General features: G+C 35.6%; 1 protein-coding gene across 8 annotated transcripts in view; it reads right to left on the bottom strand.

Moving 5' to 3' along the window:
• The window catches only part of SNTG1 (syntrophin gamma 1), a 1,086,140-nt gene that overhangs the window by 77,765 nt on the left and 987,334 nt on the right, over positions 1-21,041 (bottom strand). The window lies entirely within an intron of this gene.

The raw sequence follows: 21,041 nt of genomic DNA, 5'->3' as shown, positions 1-21,041 counted from the left end.
GGATGAATAAGGGTATACTTCTAAACAATTTTGTTATTGAAGAGTGATACCTGAAGAAAGAAAAAAGAAGAAAGTAAAATACTACTTTCTAAAGGGGAAAATTACTCCCCTTAATCATCATACTGGATTCAGAATGTCTATATGTATATTTATGTGATAATCATAATTCACATTCTTCCTTTGATATTTACTACTTGTGTGATTTGGGGCAATTGACTGAGCAACTTTGGGTCTCAGTTTCTTCATCTGTGGATGAAGGGGTTAGATTAGAAGGTTTCTGAGGAGGTATAGTGGATAGAGTACTGGGCCTGGAGTCAGGAAGATCTGAGTTCAGATTCAGCCTCAGAAATTTGTCAGCTGTGTAACCATGGGCAACTTACTTAACCTCTATTTGCCTTAGTTTGTCCATTTGTACCATGGGGATAATAATAGCACCTACCTCCCAGGGTAGTTGTTAGCATCAAATGAGACAATAATTGTAAAATGCTTAACACAATGTCTTGCATATAGTAAGATACACATGCACATATACACACACACACATATATATTTTTATGTACATATATATGCACATATATTCAAACACACATTATATATACATATATAGTGAGTGATGTACATATGTGTATAGTAAGCTATTATATGTATATGTGTATATATATGTGTGTGTATATATACATATATATATATATATGTTGACTATTACTATTATTATTATTAATCTTTTCCCTGTCTTTTGCCAGGCCAGGTAGAACAGAAAGAAAATCTTGGAAAGAGAAAGAGACTAAGAAGTAGAGTAATTAGCAAAAGAACTAATTAAGAGTACTCAAAGAGCAAATTAATACCATCTTTCTGTTAAGTTGAACGTATATAATTGAAGACTTCATTTGAAAGCTTGGACCAAAAGGACTTGGTCTACCAAGATTATTGTTGCAAATTCTAAGATGAAAATGATAGTCAGAACTGGGATTACATATACATATGTACACACACACACTCACACATACACACCCACCCACCCCCCACCCACACACACATTTTCCATGATGGGCTTTTGAGTCAAAGTAAAGATTCTAATTGTTTAGTCGTTTCAGTCATGTTCTATTCTTTGTAACCCCATTTTGGGGTTTTCTTGGCAAATATACTTAGACTGGTTTGCCATTTCCTTCAACAGCTCATTTTACAGATGAAGAAACTGAGGCAAACAAGGTTAAGGGACTTGTCCACAATCACACAGCTAGTATGTTTCTGTAGTTAGATTTGAACTCAGATCTTCCTGACCCCAGGGTTGGTGCTCTATCCATTGTGCCACCTAGCTTCCCTAAAGATTCTAGGTTGGGAGATTATTTCCTACATAAGACCTAATTCAAGAACAGTTGAAAACTAAGAGGGATCTCATTGTATTTAGGCATTTGGGCTTTGTTATATCTTTAAACATTCTATAGGGTGAAATTACTGGTAGTTCTCTCCCTTTTAAATTTTTTTTTTTTGAGAAAAAAACAAACTATGATTTTGTCATGTGGGGAACTTTCAAGGTGGAAACTTCTATCCACTTATACAGGTAAGTATATCCTCTGTATCTTCTAGTTTTAGAAAATTATCTGAGTCACTGAAATGTTAAGTGACTTGGTAGTTCAAGTTAGCACATGAACTCAGGTCTTCTTGATTTAAAGATTGCCCTTCTATCCACTAGGCTGGTTAGGTGATGCAGTGGATAGAGCACTGGCCTTGGTATTAGGAGGACTTGAGTTAAAAATCTAGCCTCAGACATTTGACACTAGCTCTGTGACCTCGTTAAAGTTACTTAACCCCTATTGCCTTAAACATCTGAGGCCTTCTCCAGCCATCTTTATGTACATCTTGCTAATGGACCCAGATGGCTCTGGTGACTTTGTACAGCTCTCCCTCACTTAAATCCATGTGACTGATAGTCATGGCATTACCTCCTGAAGTCAAGGTCCTCTTCCAGAATCAATGACAAACAACAACAACTAGGCTGGTGGCTACTATTATTGTTGTTAATCAGAAATGTGATTTTTATCAGCATTTGGGAACTCCCCATGAGAAGTTCCCTCAACCAATGTAAGTCAACACCTGCTCTACAATTTATAGATTGAGATGGTTGCCTGGGGACAAGGTGTAGTTAAGTGACTTGGCAAGATCACATGGTGTTATAAAGATAGATCTTGGACCCATGTCCTCCAAACAGGCTGGCTTTCTTTAAACTACAAAACACTATCAGTATTTACTGTTATTCAAATAGGAGTATTAAATTAACCATAGTTCTGGGTTGCTTTAAGTAATATTTCATTTTAAAAAGCCTGTATATAGAACAAAATAGACTGTGATACTGAGATAATTGATGGAAATATCTGAGTGGTATTAGGAGAATGTGATCTAATCAGACCATACCTCACTGGTGGTGGTGGGGGGGGGGAGAATTGGGTGAGGGGTGGCTTTGCATCTCTCAAGCCATTTCTCTCCTCAGGACATAAAGGAAGCAGCCATACCTAATCTTATCTCCCCAGGGTTGAGGGAGACTAGAATGAAGGATGGAGGTCCTGAAGCTAGCTTAGTCAGATCTGGTTCCACTTATCTCTTTAGGTGTGTCACTTCTCAAGGAGAAGGTTCCTTGATGTGACCCAGAGAACTTCTGGGGTGCTCTGGGCCCAACAATAACCACAAATTTACTGAGGACTGATCCCCACCCACTCCCCCTTCCCAACTGCCTGGGACTAACCAGTCTTTGTCAATTCCAGACTCTTGATTGACCTATGGACCTCCCCCCAAGCTAACTAACCCCTCCCAAATATTCTCCACCTTACTCCCTGGACTTTCTGTTATTATGTAAAAGGATCCACCTACATTAAGTGATTTCTATTTAGAGTTAAGTAGCTTCTATACTTAACTCTGGAGCAGTCCTATAGTTCCTTTTGTTAAAGGTTCATTTACAATAAGTAGTTAAGTAGTTTCTGTACTTGACTCCCAGCAGAGCAGTCTTTTAGTTCCCTTTGTTCTGTTACCTCATATAAACCCTGTCCTTTGTTCCCATCTTTGGGTATTCCTAGCATCTTGATTTGACATACCACAAGCTATAGTTCCTCTGCCCAGTTAAAGACCTTATTTCTCCTATATTGATTGTTTCATTAATTTACAGGTTAACACCCTGCATACTTATTAGTTATCGGACTTTGTCAAATCACTTTATTTCCCTCAGTCTGAGTTTCCTTATGTATAAAATAGTCATAATAGCAGCACCTACTTCATAGGTTTGTTATGAGGATCAAATGAGGTAATACATGCAAAGTGCTATATAAATGTCAGCTTAATATTGTTATATTAAAGTCTATATTGTTCTGGACAGTTTTCTTCCCTGAATAATTTCCAAGTGTTTCTATTTTCTATACTTTCTTGCCAACCTCTACTCCATATTATAGATGATAAATGCACATCCTTCTTTAACCACTGGTAGAAATATATACCTTTCATACCTTTGGTTATTGGTCAAACACAATTAAATTTAATTTCTTTGTTTTTGAAAAAATATGTGTATATATGTACACACATACTACATATGTATACTATATATGAGTATGTGTACATGAATACACACACATATGTGTGTATGTATGTGTGTGCATGTATATATATATTTTTTCCTTTTTTTTTTTCCCCAGGAAGCAAGGGATTGACTAGTTAGGTACTAGCTAAGTGAGACTATCTTCTTTAATAACTTTTTGGATGTGACTTTCTCCCTTTTCTATAACTATCCTTTAGTGTCTAAAGATCCATGAACTTAAAAGTTATTGAGTAACTTCAGAGTTCTTTGTAATGCTAATATTGTCACTGTAAGCAACACATGCCATTATAGGAAATGTGGAAGAACTGATTACAAGTCAACTACTCCCCCAAGGCAAATTTATCAAAATGAATTTGCATATGGCTTAAAATAACTATGTACTTGCATATAATTGATAAGACTGGAAATGTAAACAAGGGTAGGGTTTCACATTATTTCTCTTCTCCCAATAGGTCTCAAGAGAAGCACAGTGCAAAGCCTAAATCAAATACTTTATGTTTGAAGAATTCAGCAAGTGCTGCTAAAGCCTCTTACTTGGGAGATGGTCGAATAAAAGAATATAAAATGGTATTTATGCCTTGGATAGTTTCAAACTATATCTCAGAGCTAATATTAACTGGGGTCATTAGTAGAGATTCTTCTCCAGTAGCATGATATTCTCTTTGATTTGATCTAATTTTATTAACTAAATGGATCAAAAATTTCACTACTGATGGACTGTGTATTTTGGATTTTTCAAGATAAAACTGCAGAAAGTTCAACAACTTTCATCATTTTACAATGTTTTTTCTTGGACCTAAGTGTGCCATTTATGGTTAGTTGACTTGGTCAATTATTGCAGTCATGTATTTTTAAAATGGACATTACCTCTTTTCAATTAAATTTCTCAATATCATGGATTTATGCATTATGCCTATATTTATAGAGCATAAATGGATATTTACTAACTCTGGGCTATTCAGAATTCTACCTTTAATTATTGTCAATGGAAAAACTAACAAAAGGAAGGTATCTTTTTACAAAAGAACTTTTTTTTGGGGCAGAGTTTTATGATTATTTATGAATAGAGAGGATAACTTATTTGAGAAGGAAATATGCCACATTTGAAGGTATATTTTACTATACCTGAGGGAGGCACTATGGTACATTGGAAAGATGCTGTGTTTGGAATCAAACAGCCTGAGTTTGATGTAGGAGGCAAAAAAGGGTTAATAGAAAAACCCAAGACCCAAGCTCTAATAAAGATATTAGCTCTAAAAGGGAGTCAGATCCCAGTTAATGGATAACTTATGTTAGGTTCTCGTACCCATAGTGATCAACATCCATAACAGACCAGAAAGGGTCAGGTCAAAATAACAATAAAGTAAAAAGACAACCTATCGAAATTCTAATGAAAAATGATTATATTTTTAAACTCGTCATGGGAATCAGAAAGAGACATGCGCAGAAAAGGTCAAATTTGTCCCCCGATTCACCTTATGACATGTAAACCCACAAAACAAACCTCCACTGAAAAAGGTACCCTCCTCAGGACTTGGCTTAGGACCCCCAGGAACTCCAAATTATGATAAGCCCTCCCTTGTAACACCCCTAGGTGGAGAATATTATAATGAGTAGGACAGGCCTTCCCTTGTACCTCCCCAAGGTGGAGATTATTATAATGAGACTGATAATCAATTTATCTATACTATAAATATATCTGTCTTTTCTTTCACTATTCGAGAGATACCTTTCTACTATTCTGATTCTCTCCCTGTGGTCATCTACATTATTGCAATAAAACTTGGGAAACTGAGTAACTGGGTCTTATAATTCTTTTGGGACAACTCACAATCAATTTGACCCCTAATTCCAGCCCACATCAAGTTCAATTCCTAGCTCTGCAACTTACTTTCTGTGTAACCTTGGACAAATTATTTACCGTCTCTGAGCCTCACTTTCTTATCTGTCAAATAATGCTATTGGACAATATGACCTCTAATGTACCTTCTAGCTCTGCATATATAACCTTTAAGGAAAATAAGCATCTAAGCTATTGTTTCCCCATTCAGGCAGTCAGGGCAGCTGAATCACATGGCCAGTCGAAAAGAGCCATGGGAAAAAGTCACGGGTATTATAAATGTCATTAACCTACCTTTAGGCTGCCTGCAGGAAACATTCAAAGGCAGGCAGAAACAATTCTGGACTAATGCTTTAGAATGGACCATTTTATCCTGATGCTTTACAGAACTGGCATTCAGAGAAAGAGAGGTAGGGGTCATTCTTTGAAGGAGCACAGTACAAATGTGGGGGCCTGGTATTTCTAAGTGACTTTACCCTGGTGTCTGTGTTTCTGTTTTTCTGCACAATGTGCATCCACTGGGGAATCTTATTCTCTGTTGTGGGGACAGAGAACATAAAAAGGTTTGGGTGATGATGTCTCTGTCATAAGATCAAACATAAATATGACCTTGACCAGAGCTTCTAAGCCCTTCCCAAGTTTTTTGGAAATGATTATGTCAGATGTGAAGGAATTCTGCCATGATAGTGGTGCTGTTGCTTTCATTTAAAGGAAGTATAAACTTTCAAATTCCAGAAGTACAAATTTTATAGAGCTGTAGAAATGATCTTTTAGATCTGTTCACAGGGAGAAATAAATAATTGATGCATCTAATTTATTTTTGGACTTAAATATTGGGAAAAAAGTTTTCAAAGCATAATATAGAATCAGCTTTACTTTCTTACACAAAGACATTCTAAGATGATGTAGTGCTAAGAATATCTGACTTGGAGTCAGAAGATCTGGGTTCAAGACCTTGGTTTGCCATTTACTATTATATAACTGGGAAGTCATTTCACCTGTCTATTTATTTGTTTAAACTATCTTAACATTTTCCTGCATCTCATGTTTATCCAGTACTAACACTATATGAAATTTTAGATTTCTTTCAATGGCAATATATTAACTTAAAGGAAAAAAAACTACATTCTATTTGAAAGGCTCATTAATTTGATGAATCAGTTTTAATAAAATCAAAATAGCATTCCCCATTTTCAGTATTTTAAAATAATTTCCTTGCCTCAGATGTAGAATGAAACATCAATTAACTTGGTCAATTATGGCTATATATTTATAAACCATGCCAACATTTCTTCTTTAAGCACAGAAAAACCCAGTATAATATTTTATACATTATGTTAGTATTAAAATATTATAGATGAATCCTCACCAACCTCAAGCAATACACTTTTTTTTTGTTAAGGCAACTGGGGTTAAGTGACTTGCCCAGGGTCACACAGCTAGTAAGTGTAAAGTGTCTAAGGCCACATTTGAACTCAGGTCCTCCTGAATCCAGGGTCAGTGCTTTATCCACTGTGCCACCTACCTGCCCCTCAAGCAATACACTTAAAAAAATTCACACTATACTTATGACAAATGTTTTCATTTTGATCATTTATTAGATATGCCAAAATTCATGAAAAGCCAGTTTGATTAAATGTGACTAAAATTTCTTTAGAAGAATATGCATTATTATGTCCTATGAGAAAAAAAAATAATAATTTATAAGGATATGTATTTATTGACATATTTTGCTTTCTAAACAAAAGGGCTGTTATTTGCTCTCCAAAAATGTTACTGCCCACTACCCTGGCAATAGTAAGGATGTAGGAGTGAGTAATAGTGTAAGATTGATTCCTATAGAGAAGTGATGATATGAATTAAGTGTGACTAAATTATAGGATGTTACCTGAATATTACAAGACAAGGCCCCTTAATGGTACAATAATTACATATCAAGAAACCAAAGCAGATTGTGATCTATTATTTTCAAGGTACATGGCAAACTTAGTTAACATGAAAGGGATACAATAGGAGTATGAAATAGTGCATAACGTCTGCAGGCCAAATTATACAGAGCTACACTTTGGATTTCTTTTCTCCCACCTCAAGTCATTCTCTTGATCATTATTAGTGGATATTCATTTAGCGGAAGGATACACATTGTAAAGTAAATAGTCTTCCTTGGTAGTTAATCATATGCTATTATTATCTGTGCATTTTTAACAAAATGACCAGCTAAATTTTTTGAAGCACTCATCCTCATTACTCAGGGAATTTTCTCAGGGAACATAAATTAGAGAACTTTGAGATTAACTGATAGAAGCTCTTCATTTAACAGATTCTAAAACTATGGCCAAGAAAGGTTAAGAGATTTGCTTATACTTGTGCTAAGTAACAAATTTAGGATTGGAATCATGGTTCTTTCATCACAAATCTAGACCTCTTTCACTAAATTGCAAAAAATTAATAATAATTCATAATATCTAATAATAAGAATTAGTATTTATATGAGGTTTTAAGATTTGCAAAGCTCTTTGCTTATGGTATCTTGTTTGATAGAATCAGGTATATGAATATTAATCTACATTGAGGACAGAGAGCAATAGCTGAAGTTTTACTTTGTAAGCTTGTTAAAAGGAGAGAGTATATTTCTTTCTTTCTCTCTTTCTTTCCTTTTTTTTTTTTGTGGGGCAATGAGGGTTAAGTGACTTGCCCAGGGTCACAAAGCTAGTAAGTGTCAAGTGTCTGAGGTCGGATTTGAACTCAGGTCCTCCTGAATCCAGGGCCGGTGATTTATCCACTACGCCACCTAGCTTCCCCAAGAGTATGTTTCTTTAAGAAATCAGCAATTAGCAAGTAGGGTCAGTGAGGTGGTATAGTGCATAGTGCTGGGGCTGGAGTCAGGAAGACTCATCTTCTTGAATTCAAATCTTACTAGCTGTGTGACCATGGATAAGTCATTTAAGTCACGTTTGCCTCAGTTTTCTGAATTGTAAAATGAGGTGGAGAAGAAAATGGCAAACAATTCCAGTATCTTTTCCAAGAAAATTCCAAATGGGGTCACATAGAGTCAGACATAATTGAAAAATGACTAAACAACTGAAAGTCACCAAGTATTTAAGTGTCTACTATGTCTAAGACATTTTTTTAGGTGCAAAAGAAATAAAGGTACAAAACATTCTCTCTTCTCAAGGAGCTTATATGCTTATATTCTTTAGGGGAAGACAACAATACACATATACATTTATGAGGAAATATACAAAACAAAGACAAAATCAACACAACTAATTCAAATGGAAGCAGTACTAGAAGCCAGGGGGATAAGGAAAAGCCTTGTGTTGGAATTTCTATTTAAACTGAATTTTGAAGAAAACAAGGGATTTTAAAAGGTAAAATTGAAGAGGAGACTCATCAAAAAAAGCTTAGTATTGTATAAAGCTCTTGATCTGCTTTTAGATTCTGTATACCCATGCTTATATAAATGCACAGAGACAGGAAAGGGAATGTTGTGGGTGAGAAACAGCAAGATGGTCAGTTACCCAGGAAGGGGGGTATAGAAGGGCAGGTAGAGAAAGGGAGGGAAGGAGGGAGGGAAGGGGACAAGCATTTGTTAAGCACCTGTCATGTGCCAGGCCCAGTGTTTTGTTGTTGTTGTTGTTGTTGTTTGTCCTTCATTGGTGAAGAGGACCAAGACATTAGGGTGATGTCATAACTTTCAGTGACTTGGATTTAAGTGAGAGAGGGTTGTGTAAAGTCACCAACTTCATTCTCTCCTCCATAGCCACCTGGGTACAGTGGAAAGATATATATCAGGACAACTGAAAATGGCCCTGGATGTTTACTGGGGTTAAGTGACTTGCCCAGCATCACACAGCTAGTAGTATCTGAGGTAAGATTTGAACTCAGGTCCTCCTGGTTCCAGGGCCAGTGATTTATCCACTGTGCCATCTAGTTACCCACTCATTATTTCATTTAATCTTTATAATAAACTTGAGTTAGGTGCTTTTATTGTCCCCATTTTGCAGATGAAGAAACTGAGGCATATAGCAGTTAAGTGATTTGCCTAGGGTCCCCCAATTAATAAATGTCTGAATGGAATAAAATTTGAACTCAGGTCTTCCTAACTCCAGGCCCAGTGCTCTACCCATCCAACTGCCTCTTGGAGGATTCAGGTTATGAAGGGCTTTAAATGACAAAGGGAAGGGATAGAAACAGTAACTGCCTAAACAGAGAGTTGGAGACTCATAACTAGATATAACAATAGTTTGTTAGGCGACAATGTTTGACATAATTATTATCTTCTTCTCCTTGACTCTTTGGGTTTTTATGACACTTTTGTCACAGTTCTAATCCTATATGTCTAAACACCCCTTGTTGTATCTCCCCCCTACCCCATTTTCCCCTCTCTTTCAGAGTACTTTGCTACTATGTATATGTCCCAAGGCTCTTCCCTGGACCTTCTTTTTTTCTCTTTTATCACCTTAACTCTCGAGGTTTTAATTATTATCTCTGCAGAGATGGCTCTCAAAGTTCTATATGTAGCCTGAATCTCCAGAGCACCAGGCCCAATATCACCATCTTCCTATTAGACAATTACAGTTGAATATTACATAGGCTTAGCATAATCATCCTAACCAAAGCAGACTTCATTACCTTTTCCCCTCAACCTACCCATCTTCTGAACTTCACAATTTTTCTTGATTGTACAACCATTCTTCCCTTCCCCATGCTTCTCTTATGCCCCCCCATTCAATCAGATGACAAGTCTTTTCAATTCTGGCCCTATGACATCACTCATAACTTTCTACTTCTTCCCACTCATGTGGCCAGCATTCTAGTCCAGAAATGCACCACTTTTTAATCTAGAATATTATATCCAGTAGCCTCCAATTGATCTCCCTGGAATCTAATTCTTCCCTTTCCAATCCATTGTATACACAGCTGTCAAAGTGATATTCTTAAATCACAAGTATGATCATATTTTCACCCTCCTCAAAACCCTCCTTACCTCTAAGACCATATACAAACCCCTTTGCTAAGTATTTAAAGACCATCACAACAAAGGCCCAAATTATTACTACTCTCCCATTCTCTATTGTCTAGTCACAGCAGCCTTTTTGCTGTTCTCTATGAAAAGGTGTCTGCCATTTCCATTACTTGTACACTAACTTCCTTCAATGCTCAGCTCAGAAATCAACTTTTGACTACCCCACACACACAAAAAAAAGAAACAAAAAATAAATTTTTTGCAGATATCACCCCTTCATAATCAATTCCTACCTGTGCCCCTCCATCTAAATTTAGAGAAATGTATACTTTCTTTTTTTTTTTTTTTGGTGAGGCAATTGGGGTTAAGTGACTTGCCCAGGGTCACACATCTAGTAAATGTCAAGGGTCTGAGGCCATATTTGAACTCAGGTCTTCCTGAATCCAGGGCCAGCACTCTATCCTCTGCTCCACCTAGTTGCCCCAAGAAATGTATACTTTCAATAAAAACTAGGTTAGTAGGTAGATCCATTACCAGGGTGATAGAACCAGCTTAAAAGGGCTTGAAAGAGTTAATTGTCAAATTTTCAGTGTGATGACTTACTTCAGAAATTGGCAATGCTACAAATAAGGGGTCTACAAATCAATTTTGTTGATTTTCTAGTCTTAGGAAAGTAATGGAGAAAATTTGAATAATGCAAATAAAAGTTAAAAGTGTCCTGGAAAATTCTTTTTTTTTTTCCTAGAGAGGCAGGGGTTAAAAATTTGCTAGCACTCCTCTGCATGCATCTTAAGAATATTGTGTTGTTAACCACAAACCTCCTTCACCTAATTTAATACCGATTTTCTCCTTGGCAAAATATAGACTGCAAGGAGCAGTAACCTATCTTTATGGGCAAACTGTTCCTTACCAGTTTCATTAGCAGGAGTGCTTGGGCATCATATAAGATTGAAACTATAAGCCGCAGCTCCCTATGCTGTAAGTGGATGAAAATCTTCTATATATGGGTCAGGAATCATAGAGAAACAAAAGGAGGCAACGCATGAGGGGAAACAGGAAATGTCTGGTTGTGTTCTAAAGGTAGAATCCAAAGAGCTATAAAACAAAAGAATATCACATGTCTATTGATAATTTCCCTCCATGACTCTTATCCTTGCTTCTCTGTGTCTTTGACTTCTTTTGATTCAATCCTTATTTGAACACCTCCCCCTTTTAATCTCTATAGAGAACTAAAGATAAATTCTGAGCTAGACATACCTTGAATGGTGGGTCTGTTTTATTTAAAAAAAATTTTTTTGATACAAGTTACTAGTTCACAGAATCATAAAACTTTAGAGTTGAAGGGAATTATAGAGGCTATCTAGTCAAACTCATACCAAAAAAAAAAAAAAATCATTACAAACACATCTGAGAAGTGTTCGTATAGATTTTGCTCAAAGAAATATCCAAGGAAAGAGAACCCATTAGCTGCTGCTGCACAGCCCATTCCACATTTACATCATGATAATTATCACGATCTTTGTTTTCCCTCTTTCCTCAAGCCTAAATTTCCCACTTGAATCCCATTGTTACTAGTTGAAGCCTCTGTAGTCTAAGTAGAACAGCTCTATTCCTTTTTCAGGTGAAAGCCCTTTAATCATTCAGACATTCATTATGCCCCTTTGAAATATTTTCTCCTAAGCCCAAACATCTCTAGTTCTTTCTCCTGATCCACTTATGATATGTTAATAAACGAGGCCCATTATTTTACTTGCTGATCTTGCCTTAGTTTGGATTAGGGAGAAAGGTGTGGGGTATTTTGTAGCAATCACTTTAATTTTGAGTCCAATATCTCCAGGGACCAAATACATCTTTAGAAGGGATAGTTGTCACCTGGGAGAGTGTTGGCAGAATGTTTTGTACTTCAGTCTTTGTTACATCTTGCTGGTACCATGGTTAGAGAGCTGGAGCAGAAGTCAGAATACATCTGAATTCAGATTCAGCCTCAGATGCTTATACCTTCTGTGATTGTGGGCATGTCACTTAACTTCTGTGTGTTTCGGGTTCTTTATCTATCAAATGAGGAAAATAATAGCATGTATCACTCAGGATTGTTGTGAGGTTAAAAATGATGTAGAATGTTTTGTAAAGTATTTTGAAAAGTTTACAGTTCTGTATAAATACTGTTAAGTCATTTTTTTTGGCTGTGTCCAACTCTCTGGGACCTCATCTGGGTTTTATTGGGGGGGGGTTGTATTTTTTGTTGTTGTTTTTTGCAGAGATACTACAATGATTTGCCATTTCTGTCTCCAGCTCATTTTAGAGGAGAGGAACTGAGGCAAAGAGGGCTAAGTAACTTGCCTGGGGTCACATAGCTAGTAAATGACTTCTGTTTGGTCCATTCTAATTTTTAGGGAGTATGTTTGAGTAAGGTTTTGTACTTCATGTGCCAAGTTGTTAAATTCCCTTTCTAATTCTTTCTTCTATGGTTCTCATTTTTTCCAGTTTTTTTTTTCCCCTCTAACACTTACATTTAATTTATATATATTTTTAAACTTTTTAAATCTTTGGCTTCATCTCTACTATATATATTATAGTCTAATTTGGGGGCCTAAACTATATTTTTCTTTGATGTTTTGCTTGTAAATATCGTGGATTTATTCTCTTCTCCTGGGTTTGTGTCTTGAGAAGCCTTTTGGTGACAGCTTTTTGTGGTGAGGATTCCTTTTTACCCCTCATTCTTTCATCTTCTTGTCTGGAAATGATGTTAGTACCTACCTCTGTACACTTTTGGAGGGAAAGTCCTGGCTGGTCCTGTTGCTTTCATGGAATATTAAGTATGGCACAATACTTACTTTTTTTTTTTTTGGGGGGGGGGGTGAGGCAGTTGGGGTTGACTTGCCCAGGATCACACAGCTAGTAAGTGTCAAGTGTTTGAGGCCAGATTTGAACTCAGGTCCTTCTGAATCCAGGGCCAGTGCTCTATCCACTGCACCACCTAGCTCCCCTGAACTTTTAATAGCCATCCACAAGAGACTATTGGCTTAAAGCATGGACATTTACTTAATACGATTACGTATCATTCATACAATCTAATAATCCTGCTCAATATTCCTTCCCCCAGAAACCTTAGGCACATTCTCCCAGAAATATACATGGCATCTAGTTGGGAGTGTGGACATGAGCTGAGAATATACTAGTAGTGAGGCATATATGTAGGGAACTAATATGGACAAGGCCAATGCATGTATTTTTGTACTTTGCTTAACACTTTAATATCTTGTTTACCTCTCATCTAACCCCTCACTTTTTTGTGATTATGCCAATTAAACTGAAGAAGTAATTAACTTTTCAATGTAAGTAAGATTTATGTGAATGCTGTTAAACTGTCATATAATGCAGATTTATTTTCATTAATTTATTTTCATTTCATTACCACAACTTCCTTTATATTTATAGAGAAAGAGAGGGACTGAATCTATGATATGATTATTATAGTGAACTCCTAGGTGAAGAAAAAATCCCTACCAATTTAGGTTGGCATCTATGTAACTTTTGGCCTTGGAAACATCTCTAGGATACTGAGAGATCTTGACTTGCCCAGGGATACGTAGCCAATATGTATCAAAGGCAAACAACACCACCCTCAATTTCTAAAACATATTTTGAAAAATCCATCTCAAGTACTTGATATAATGGAGGTAAAATCTATTTATACTAATATTGGTATTATATTAGGAATAAGAGAATAAATGGTGATACATTATGACTGTCAGAGTAACTTGAGGTTAATAAATACCTCTATATTTGTTATATTTTATGTCCTCTCTAAACAGTTAAATCATACAATATGACAAAATCATAAAAAAGCAAATCTACAGTTATTCAAAATGATGTATGTGAAAACTCTTGAAAATCTGGAAGAACCAACAAGCACTATTATTCTGAACCCAATTCTATTCAGTAGGAATTAGTTGTCAAAGTTTGGTCTGAAAAAAACAAATAATGGCAACTGTGGAATGAAACAACCATTCTAGATTAGATTCATACTGTATAATCATAGTCTGTGTTGCTTTGAGGGCAAGTGACCCATGATGTAAGGAAAATATCTACTACTCATGGTGGATGAGAAAATGATAATAAATTATAGGGAGAAGACATACCTGTTTATCTCAGTTTTTTCCTGTTTTTTTTTTTTAATCAATGGAAGAAACTCTTTAGGCTGAGAATGATAGGACAATAATAGTGAGCACCTGATGGTAAATGAAAAAAAAAATAGTAACCTATCTTCAATGACTTTCAGATTAATATGAATTGGATCCTGAATACTTCATATACTAACGGATATTAGTGCTGAGCTATTCTTAATGATTTTTGAAAAGTAATAGGAAGCAATAATAGTATTGTAAAATTTTGGAAAGTCAAACATTTTGATTTTAAACAAAGAAGAGAGTGTATTTTATCAAAAAGAGAGCTCAATGTGAATTTCTACCAAAAATTCTAGAAGTAAAACAAGAAAAAGAAAAAAAAGAAAAAAAAGAAAAAGGAAAGGGGCAGCTAGGTGGCACAGTGGATAGAGCACTGACCCTGGATTCAGGAGGACCTGAGTTCAAATCTGGCCTCAGACACTTAACACTAGCTGTGTGACCCTGGGCAAGTCACTTAACCCCAATTGCCTCACCCAGAAAACAATATTCTAGAATTTACCAGACAAACTTCATATTTTATATTTTGATCAGGTTATAGGCAAATCAACATGACATAAAACATGATATATCTACATTTGAAAAAAAGGATTTGACAATGGCATGCCATCTGAATGAAAAGGTGGAGGTATGTAGGGTATTTGAGAGAAACTTGGGTGGATTTTGGTTTGGTTGAGGAACTAGGCTCAAACAATAGTGACTAATTGGTATATATCAATATAAAAGTGGTTGTTTAGTGGAATTCCCCTGTAATTTGCCCTTGTTCCCTTTAAATTCCATATTAATTTAAAGTCAATGAGTTGTGGAATGGCATAAGTGGTATGTTTATCAAGTTTTCAGATGGTACAAAGCTGGTAGAGCTTTAAGAATTGATAATAGAGTCAAAATCTAAAAAAAAAAATGAGGCTAGAAGGTCTAACCCAATCTAATTAAATATTACTTGATATGGATAAATGTAAAATTATGTATTGGTTAAAAAATAACTGTGCAAGTATAGAAAGCAGAAATAAGGGATAAACAAAATTTCCTTTTTTAAAAAAAATAACAAAGGGAGGTTCTAGCAGCTTTGAATAAATTCAATATAACTCAATAATAGAGCATGGGACTCCCCCATCTCCCTCTGACAAAAGACAAAAATAAAATCCTAATTTAATATTAACTACTTACTACATTCATAAAGTTATAGTGATTGGAAAGAGAGATACATAATCATTCTGTTATACTTTGCCTTGGGCAGACCACATATAGAATATTATATTCATTTTCACGTACACATTTAAGGAAAGACTGAAACTGATGTAACCAAATTTGGGCTTCAAAAGTATTGAAAGCATTGGAGATCATGTCATTTGAAAAGTACTTGAAGAAACTAGGGATGAATTTGGAGAGGAGATTATTTTAGGGAGACAGGATCACTATCTTCTAATATTTAACAAGCTGCTATGTGAAAGAATTCAACTTGTTTAAGCTGGCTAGAGATGGTAGAATTAGGATTAGTATTTGAAAGGTTACAGGGTAAGATTTTGTATCAATATGGAGAAAAACTTTCCCACATTTAGAGCTGTCTAAAAATGGAATGAGATGCCCATAAATGAAAGTATTCAGTTGGAGGTTGAATAATCACTTGTCAGTTATGCTGTAGAGAAAATTCATGTATATTCATCAAATATCTACCTCTGAGTTCCCTTACAGTTCTGAAATTCCCAGTTTCTTTCTTCATTGTGTAAGGAATTAATTGTGATTTGGGGTTTTCATAACCCTATCTTTGCTTCATTATGGTCAGATTGAAAAAATGTAAGCTTAAAAGCCTAAGAAAAGATGGGTGTGTACTTTGGGAGATAATTGAACAAACAAGAGGGACTCTGACCACAGGGAACATTTATTGAAACTAAGTAACTAAGCCTCCTCTGATAGCTCCCCCATGCCCACATGGGCCAGGCCAGAGTATAATGGGGACAGTCCATGTGGGTATGCTGAGCCAATTGCAGCCTCAGTGTGGCTAAAACCACCCCTTCCTGTGGGAGAGACAGTTAGAGGCAGTTGGAAGAAGAGGGAGAGGGGAGGTTTTTTTTTTTTTTTTTTTTTTTGTTGTTGTTTTCTGAGAGAAATGGGGAAGGAAGGTAGAGACTGTTAGACGATCTGCTGGTGTTTGACCTTCAGACCCAAACAGAAGAGATGGCAAGTTAATTCTCCCTGGAGCTACAGATTTCAGGTGGTGATAAGTTTGTGTTTTTGAGGTAAAGCTAACTTTTTGGAGCTGGCTGGTTGGGAGGTAGGTTTGGGGTACCTGGGGCCTTTTTACCCCAGAGATTTAGACATTGTTCCTAGCTCTATTAACCTCACTGGTGTTTTTAATTTGTTCCCATTAATAAACCTGTTTTGTTTTTTGAAAAAGGCTGTTAATTTCTTTTCTTACTCTAATATTAAGGTGAGCCACCCAATTAACTCTTCCCATACTAAATTCAGCCCTTACAATTGAGAGATGATTTAAGTCATTGATGGCAGCTATATTTTTAAGTGTTTTACATTAAAAAACTTAAGATAACATAAATTCTGTTAGCTTAAAATGACCCTAAGAATGACAATATTGAATTTAAGAGATCATTTGCCATTTTCAACATATAACATTATTTAAAACTCTGGTTACTTCTAGATATGCCCATCTTTTGTAAGGTGCAAAGAGATTTCCTGCATTTTCTTTCCTCATTTTTAGGCCACCATCCTTTGATTAGCAAGTAAAAGTCAAAGAACCATCATTGCCAGAGAAAATTATTGATGTATATACAAGGCATTTTTTATTCTTATTGTCTGGCATATATGTCATTGAAGTTGAATGTGATTTCATAGAATGTAAAAACGATTACACTGTTTAATGAATAATTGACATGAACTAGTAATTGGGGTAAAACTGAAGTATAAATCAAACCATTAAAATTACTTCTAATAATTAGTGAAGTTAACTGATGTGAATTTTATCTTTCCTCTCTTCTACTGTCCTTTTCAGATATTGTGAAGAAGTTAATTTGGAAAGAGCATGGAGTAGATGAAAGCATGGGTAAAGGTAAATGAAATTGATAATCACCAAGCTGATTAAAAACTTGCCTAGAAAATTTAAGTTGACTATAAATCCACAATGTCAATATTGCTAAATATATTATAGCTTGAAATGGTCTTTCTTGGCAAATTAATTTAAATTTTTTTTTCCAGGCTAATATATGGAAAATTTAGCTGCTTCAATGACTGTAATTATAGAAAAAAAATTCCTTTGGGGAACATAGATTACCAATTATTCTGTTCCCATGGTACCAACACTTTAGTTCTAGTTCTCCTGGGGTCAGTGTGTTTCTATCTACTATCTGTATATTTGACTGGAAGGAGAAAATAGTCAATAACTGCATTTTCCCTGCTATTTATAATAGAGGAAAATCCATTGCATTTGGGTGGGAAGGGTAAGAAGTATAAAGAAGTTGGGGGAAAATGAGAAAAAAACAACAAGGCATTCAAAGATAGTTTGGAGAACTAGGCTACTCTCATCTTTCTACATTTATATACCCTTTCAAGTATGATTGCATGCAATCTGTACCTTTGAGAAGATTTTATTCTCTTTCTTCCTGGGAATTGGTTTTGGCATTATTTTCATTTTAATCATGTCCCCTTTCATCTTTTTACAATAAAAATGGTTTGAGTACCATGCAGAGTTATGATGCTGCAGATGGAATGCACCCTTTGTTCCTGGACTGAATGTTTTTTGAGGTTCCTTTCAAAATTTGATTATTTTTAGATTAGTTTTGCCTCTCTATATTCATCCTATCAAATAGCACTCTCTTCTTGAAGCATAATTAGCTAAGTTATTAAAATGTTCTTTTGTACACTCCACTAAAGTCATATCATAGTATGGACATTATCTTATGTTCATAAAACTTATGCCAGAGAGCACACACCAGAGCAGGCTCTACTAATCAGAAATGGCTTTGAATATTAGGTTGATAATAAGTTTGTTTGACCTGAAGACAGAAACAGCTAAATTAAAAGAAGCAACTGGATGTAAAAAGCAGATTTTGAAGATGCAAGGATTTGGGGTCAATTCCTGTCTCTGATACACATAGCAATGTGACATTAGAGAAGGTCACAAAATCCCTCAGTGCCCTAAGAAACTTAAAGAATATAAATGGCAAAATTATTATTATTAACAACAATAATGATGAGAAGAATTAATGTTAATAATATTGACCATTGGTCGAGGGTGTTTCCTCATGGAATATCAATGAAATCTTAGGTTTAGTTCCTATGCCTTAATCATCTGAATTTCAACCACCACATGGTGATTAAAAAAAAAAAAAACAACTATAGGAACCCACTCATGCTAAAAGAATGATTTATTATTTATTTTTGTTATAAAAATTATTACAAAATATTTATTTACTTTAATAATAACCTATAAATTAATTAATTTTACAGAAGAAAGCAAGTTTTTTATAACATAGATTATGTTATAAAATATATAGATTATAGCAAAAAAGATGATTGCACTTGAAACCACAAATCCACTATGTATAACTCGCTATTCTAAAAGAATACAGTGTTTGTGATTTGTATCTGGGAAGTATGGATGAATTCAAGTAACTTAACATCTCTGGGCCTTAGTTTCCTGATTTATAAAAATGTGGAATTAGATTAGATGACCTTTAAGGTCCCTTCCAGCTCTAGATCTATAAGTCCATGAAGAAATTCTTCATGTACATAACAAATGTTATGATTTCACACAACCCTCAGATAGCCTTAAATGTGAATGTTCAACATGGTCGAGTGTGATGACTGATGGTAGGGATTATTGCTATTCCTTTTAGGTCTTTGGCCTTCTTCCTTGTCAAGCTTGTCTGGACTCAAAGCTCATTTCTCACTAAATGGTTTTGCCCCCTAAGATGGAACTATAATAATTTGCTTAGCATTTTCAAGCTAATCAGATTCTCTAACTGCTTCCTGGCTCTTTCTGGGAAGCTTGCCAGCTTACCCATGGTATGAGTAAGCACATAGTGATATACATTGTTTGAGACATTTGTATTCTCATTATCCTCATGCAGAACAAATCACAAAAGATGGAAATCAAGACATCAATGGCTTAGATCAGCCTTGAAGACAGAGCAATAAAAAGCTGTAAGCCCTCAAAAATGCATGTGAGAGGCAGTTTTCTGATGAAGAAACCAAAGCTATCTATTCCCATGTGAAAAAATGCTCTAAATCTCTAATGATTAGAGAGATGCAAATTAAAACAACTCTGAGGTACCACCTGACACCTATCAGATTGGCTAAAATGACAAAAAAGGAAGATAATAAATGTGGGAGAGGCTGTGGGAAAATTGGAACACTAATGCATTGTTGGTGGAGCTGTGAGCTGATCCAACCATTCTGGAGAGCAATTTGGAATTATGCCCAAAGGGCGATAAAGCTGTGCATACCCTTTGACCCAGCAATCCCACTTTTAGGTCTTTTGCCCAAAGAAATCATGGAAGGGGGAAAGGGACCCACATGTACAAAAATATTTATAGCTGCTCTTTACGTGGTAGCAAGGAATTGGAAGTTGAGGGGGTGCCCATCAATTGGGGAATGGCTGGACAAGTTGTGGTATATGAATACAATGGAATACTATTGTGCTGTAAGAAATGATGAGCAGGAAGAGTTCAGAGAAACCTGGAGGGTCTTACGTGAGCTGATGATGAGTGAGATGAGCAGAACCAGAAGAACATTGTACACAGTATCATCAACATTGAGTGTTGACCTACTGTGATGGACTATATTCTTCTCACCAATGCAATGGTACAGAAGAGTTCCAGGGAACTCATGATAGAAGAGGATCTCCAAATCCAAGAAAAAAAAAAGAAAGAACTGTGGAGTATAGATGCTGATTGAACCATATTATTTCTTTTGTTTTGGGTGCTGTTGGTTTTTTTTTCTTTCTATTTTGAGGTTTTGCATCACTGCTCTGATTCTTTCTCTTGTAACAGGATTAATGCAGAAATAGGGTTAATGTTATTATGTGTATATATATGTGTGTGTGTGTATATATATATCTATATGTATATGTATAGAGATATATAGATATAACCTATATCAGATTACCTGCTGTCTAGGGGAGGGGGGAGGGAGGGGTGGGAGGGAGAAAAATCTGAAATTGTAAAGCATGTATAAACAAAAGTTGAGAACTATCTTTACATGTAATGGAAAAAATAAAATACCTCATACATTAAAAAAAATGCATGTGAGAATTTTAAATAGCCTTTCCCAAATTTATTTGATTGCTATAACGATGCCTCTGATGTCATTAAGAATCACAATCCAAAAGGACTACCCGTGACATCAACACTGTATATACCATTTCTTTTTTCCTCAGAATTTGATTTTATATGTGTGATATGACCTTTGAATTTCTTTTAAACCCAATGATTTGCAAACATTTACATATGTGCACAT

This window comes from Dromiciops gliroides, chromosome 1, assembly GCF_019393635.1.
Source record: "Dromiciops gliroides isolate mDroGli1 chromosome 1, mDroGli1.pri, whole genome shotgun sequence".
Lineage (NCBI taxonomy): Eukaryota > Metazoa > Chordata > Mammalia > Microbiotheria > Microbiotheriidae > Dromiciops > Dromiciops gliroides.
Note: the sequence above shows the minus strand (reverse complement) of the source record. Positions and strands in the feature narration are given on the sequence as shown.